Raw genomic sequence first — 5,245 nt, forward strand, 5'->3', positions numbered from 1 at the left:
CCCTAAGATTAAGGTTCCAACTTAAGGACAGGTGAGGGGACAGCGCATTTTTGTCTCTGAGGGAAAGCCCACTGTTCCAGTCTTCCTAGAGTGCTGGGGCTGTTTAAAAGAATGCTTGCCTAGGGAGAATGATTTGAATGATGAAAGAAATCAATAAATTCTTACTGAATATAGTCCAACCTCACTTACTCAAACTAATGGAGGTAGCCCTTCAAATTAGCGAACCATTTGTATTGTAGGTTACTTGTAAAGAAATGAAGCTTTATTGCTTTGAGTAATTCACAGTTGTTCCAAGTAGGCTAACAAATTGTAGCCTAATCAGGATTTGCCTTAATGAAAAAAAAAAAAAAAGAATTTCCAGCATCAATCAATTTTATGCAAATGGTGCTTCCAAAGGAGTGACAGAATTTGCTGCCTAGAGTATGGAAATTCAGTGAGTGCAAGGAGTCCGTTTATTCGATGGCTTTTTCTGCCAAAAGTGGGCTAAGTAGGGCCAGTTAGGACCCAAGCCTATTTGTGGTGCTCATGAGTGTCTTCTAAATGAGGTTTTACTGAAAAAGGAAACGATCAGAGGGTGACCTTAGATGTAGCAGGTGCAATCTGTCTACTGGTGGAATAAAAGATGGTTTTGGAATACTGTCACTTCCTTTCATTTTTTTTGCTAAGAAGACATTAGACCAAAAAAAAAAAAAAAAGTTACCAAGGCAAGTCTAGTACCTCAGTGTTTTGTCAAAACCCGGAACAAACATTATGGGGAAAAAAATCTGAAGGTCGTGGAAGGGAAATAAACAAGAAGAGTAAGTAAAGCATGAATCATCTGTTACCACCTGATGGCTCTTTAAAAATAAAAATAAAACCATGGCAGGAAATAGAGTCCATGCCACAGTTTGGCATTTTGCTAGAGGACCTGGCACAGACTCTGTTCTCTTCTGTTTCACCGAAGGAATTGGTTTTTGGCTTCTGACTTGGATTGCCTTTTTCCTCAAGGCCTCACAGAGCTCAGGGTTAGGTGGTGCTTGTCCAGCATTGGTGCCCACTTCTCTCTTGCACACTCGGAGGGAAGGTAGGAGAAGTGCATTTCACCTCATTTCCCAAAAGCTTGAAAGTGGCTTACGACAAGAAGAAATGACAAAATAAAAACAGAGAGTCACGACCAGGAGAAACATCAATGGGACTTTTAAAACTCAAGTGTAAAAAAAACCTCAAAGACCATGTAGAGGTGAACTACAGGGAGCTTAAAAAAAAAAAAAAAGGCAGAATTGAGATTCAACTAAGCTCAGTCCGACGACCCATCTCCTGAAAGAGCACATGCTCCCCAGATGGACCTACCTGTAACTGTGATCTTGAGCCAGATATCTAACTTCTCTGAGCCTCGGTTCTTCATCTGAATAATGGATCTAATATTAGATACTATTTATACCATAGAGTGTTATGAGGATTCCATGTCTGTAAACCATTTTTCCCCACTATCTGGCAGAGATGTAGTAATGGTAGATATGGTAGTAAATGGTAGATATGAGAAGACATGAAGACAACCTCATTATGAGATACAAAGCATTTGCCCATGATGGCATCTTGTTTGATCCTCACACCAGCCAGGATTTGGGCCCACAATTACAGGGAAGGAAGAGCAGAGGAAGGGGGCAGTCTTTACTGGAAAGCTTCCGTCAGGAGGTGGTAATTCTAGCTGGATCTTCTGCAGGACAGGTAGGACTTGAGCAGATGGAGCTGAAGTACAGATTAGGAATGAGATGGCAGTGTGTAGGAACAGTTAAGAAGACCCTCCTTACTAGAGCAGGGGGACAGGAGATAAGTGTAGGGAGGGGAAGACAGTGCAGGATGGGCTCATGGAACTGCTTGGCTCTAGCCAGATGGCGAAGGAATTTGGACCGCCTTTGACAGGAAATGGAGAGTCATTGAAGGATTTTGAGCAGGTTGAGCAGGGGAAGGATGTGATATGTTGAAAGGGATGTTTTCAAAGGTGGAGTCTGTCTGCTGCTGTCTGCTCTGTGCAGGCTGTGGTGGGGGGTTGGGAGGAGGCAGAGACTGGCAGACCAGCTGCAGTGACCCAAGGAAGGGACAGATGGTGAGAGCTTAAGTTAAAGTAACAGGGATGGAGAAGACAGGAGAATGCATAAAGGGACATCTGAGAGGCAATGATTTACAATCAATGCAATTTCCTTCTGGACTCAAAATTCCATGAAGATGGGGACTGTGCATACCTTGTTCATCCCCGTGTCTGCCAGGATCGAGCACAGTGTTTGGCACATAGTAGGTGCTTAGGAAGTGCTGAATGAATGTGTTCACGCATGCCTCCGTGCAGGCAAGTACTGAATAAGAGTAAGAATGTTTGTTCGGTCAACAACAAGCAATAGTGCAAGGAAAACAAAATAAAGAACTACTCTCAAAATCTCATTGCCTTAACTTTCTTTCACTGTCCCTGGACCTACACTGACAGGGTAGTGTCACTGGTGTAGGAAGTGACACTGGGGTAGGAAGACAGCCCAGAAGAGAGCCAGAGCAGGCTGGGAAAGATGACCCCCAAAGCAGAACACAGATAGGCATGAATGTTCTGTGGGAAACTCACCAACTACACATTCCCCACATAGTTCACACAATCTGTATTGTTCCTGTGAATACCCCAAATCAGGTCAATTATGAGTAAGAGGAGGTCTTTTCTTAATAGGGGTATTTACCTTAAAGAGAATTAACTGAGAATCCATTTGAAGTAGCAAGCTGCCTTGCTCTTATATATAATTTGGGACCAAGATTTGACTTACCGAAACTGTGTTTCCATCCAATACAATGTACGGTAACGATTTAAAAAAAAAAAAAAAAAAACCTGATTTGGGAGTCTAGAGACCTAATCCTGGGTCTTGTTTAGTAGCAGAGAATACAGCAGTTAATAGCATAGGAGCTAGAGTCAAGCTGGGTTTATACCCTTGTGTACCTTGGACAAGTGGCTTAGCCTTTCTGAGCTGCCATTTCCTCACTGTAAAATGTGATGATACAACATTCAGGTTAAGGTTATTGTGAGGACTGAGTGGGGTAATGTATGTAATGTGTTCAGTAATACCCGTAAGGTTTTGGTAAGTGTTGATTTTACTTTGAATACTGCCTATATGACCTTAGACTAGTCATTTCTCCTCTCCTGGGCCTTAGATTCTTCCTGAGCCTGAGGCTTTTTTCATCTGGACCTTAGAGACATGTTCCTCACCTGTACTACAAATTCATCATCTAACACACCAAAGTGTATACACCCTCTAGGGTACCCAGTTGATAATTCTGCCCTTAGAATGACCAATGGGACTCCAAAAAAGAGAGAAGGCCCAAACACGCACAAGACTAGGATAGGTGTGTTTTCTTTAATATACTTTATAAATATCGCAACTCAATCACCTATCACCCCTAAATTCTAGCCCCTTCTGCCCCTCCCAAGCCACTCTACTTCCATAATCATCTTCATCCCAGGCCCCAAGGGAGAGGAAGCCCAAGAGTACTCCTCTACTCTGGACAGCTTCCCCAGCCCACCCTGAATTTGGAATTAGGACCCTAAGTTCTTTCCTTTAGGTTTCTCTTCCCCACCCCCCCACCCCAACACCAACCCAGGGACCTGCAGTCACATCAAGCTCTGCTGCCCTCTGCTGTCTGGATCCAGATATGCTGGCTCCAGGTAGGGTAAGTCAGCTTCCGCGCACCTCCCAATTTCTGCAGCCCCATTCTGCCTCCCTGACCTCAGGGAGAAAATGCGGTGTCTTCTCACCACCCACACTCTCCCCTAATCAACACAAACACACACACAGCCGGCCCTATTTGGACCCAACATAACGAAGCTGCAGCTGACGTGGTCCCCGAGTGTGGAGCTGTCATCTTCAGCAAAGAAGGTGAGTTTCTAGAGCCAGCCAGTCTCAGTTTCCTTCTTCAACAGCCCCCAATCGTTTATGGAGCATCTGCTGTGTGCAGGACACTATGCTAAGTGTTGCACCTGCGTTATCTTACCGAATCCTGGCAACGGCCTTGCAAGTAGGGAAAATTATTCTTATCTTACAGATGAAATGAGACTCAGAGAAGTGAATGTCTTACCTAAGGTCACAGAGCTAGTGAGTGGCAGAGATGTGATAGTTGTCCCTGGCTGGTTTGTCTGCCTCCGTTCTCCTCTTCCAAAACTAGTCCCCCGCACTGTGGCCGGTGGTGAAGACATGGACTCTGGAGTTAGAGAGATCTGGCTGGCTTGAGCAGCTCATCTTCATCAGCGAAGCCAGCAGCTCCAAACTCATGACCACACCAGCTGTGGCTTGGGTATGGTGGATCTGAACAGGAAAGACTGTGTGTGCATTTGCGTTGATTAGGGGAGAATGCAGATGTGGAAGACACCCACAAATGGCCTTTAGAGGTAGTTATGAGGTGGGTATGACAAAATATAGCGATCATTGCATGTGAAGGCAGGAAAGAGGGAAGGGTCTGAAATAAGTCTCAGGATTCTGGCTTGGACAACTGGGTGGATAGGGATGCCAATCACTGAGATAGGGACATTGGAGACGATTGGATGAGGAATGTGATGGGCTGTGGGGAAAATGAAGAGATCCATTTTGGCCACGGTGAACGTGAGATATCCAGGTGGAGGTGGTCAATGGGCAATTCGTGCTACAACTTGAGGGCTCGGGAAAGAGGTCCTGGCTAGCATCACCTTGTAGATGGGAGATCTTCCAGGGGGAGTGAGATGCAAGAGAAAAAAAGAGGACCGAGGCCAGAGTATCAATACATGAGGGGAAAGGTAGAAGAAAAGAAGTGTAGTAGGGGACTAAGAAGCAACAGCCGTGGATAGAAGGAAAAAAACAGGAAGAACTATCCAGGAAGTCAATGAAAGAGAAAGTTTCAAGGAGGGAACAGTTCTACCAGATCATCTACCACAGAGAGTCTAGTGCCCTCAAAATGGTCCCTTAGATTTGTCATTAGAAGATTGTTCTGTTTATCTACTACTATGTTAAAAAAATCATCACCTTAAAACTTGTTGGCTTCAAACAACAAAAATCAGTGCATTTTCCCTTTATCTCTCATTGTTCCTATGGGTTAGGAATTTGGGGTACTAGGCAGTCTGGCTCAGGGTCGTAAATCAGAGTGGCCAGAGATGGAACACTATGGGGAGAGAGGTAGCTGGAGCAGCTGAGAGCTGCCCCAGCATCTCTCTCTCTCTTCATATGGTCTCAGGGCCTCTCCAAAGTGCCCCTCGAATGGGCTACTTTGA

Source organism: Lontra canadensis, unplaced genomic scaffold, assembly GCF_010015895.1.
Source record: "Lontra canadensis isolate GAN:19392208 unplaced genomic scaffold, GSC_riverotter_1.0 scaffold81, whole genome shotgun sequence".
Classification (NCBI taxonomy): Eukaryota; Metazoa; Chordata; class Mammalia; order Carnivora; family Mustelidae; genus Lontra; species Lontra canadensis.